The 202-nt window shown below is 32.2% G+C and overlaps 1 protein-coding gene across 1 annotated transcript in view; it reads left to right on the top strand.

Annotated features, from left to right (window-relative positions):
* Positions 1–202, top strand: part of LOC119582372 (organic cation transporter protein-like) — a gene marked incomplete at its 5' end in the record, with an annotated part of 41,030 nt that overhangs the window by 570 nt on the left and 40,258 nt on the right.

The raw sequence follows: 202 nt of genomic DNA, 5'->3' as shown, positions 1-202 counted from the left end.
TGCTTAATGCATAAAAATTCCTTCTTCTAAAGTTTTTAATATTGTTAAACAAATCAAACTAGCTCACATGTATATTGATAATAATCCCCTGAAAAGTTTTAATGATAACAAAAGAATAGCAGACAATGCACCTGCAACATTCTTGGTAAATTTACACTGGCTTAGCGTCTAGAGGAACAAAAGGACTTCCAAGTTAGTCCAG

Source organism: Penaeus monodon, chromosome 15, assembly GCF_015228065.2.
Source record: "Penaeus monodon isolate SGIC_2016 chromosome 15, NSTDA_Pmon_1, whole genome shotgun sequence".
Taxonomy (NCBI): Eukaryota; Metazoa; Arthropoda; class Malacostraca; order Decapoda; family Penaeidae; genus Penaeus; species Penaeus monodon.
Note: the sequence above shows the minus strand (reverse complement) of the source record. Positions and strands in the feature narration are given on the sequence as shown.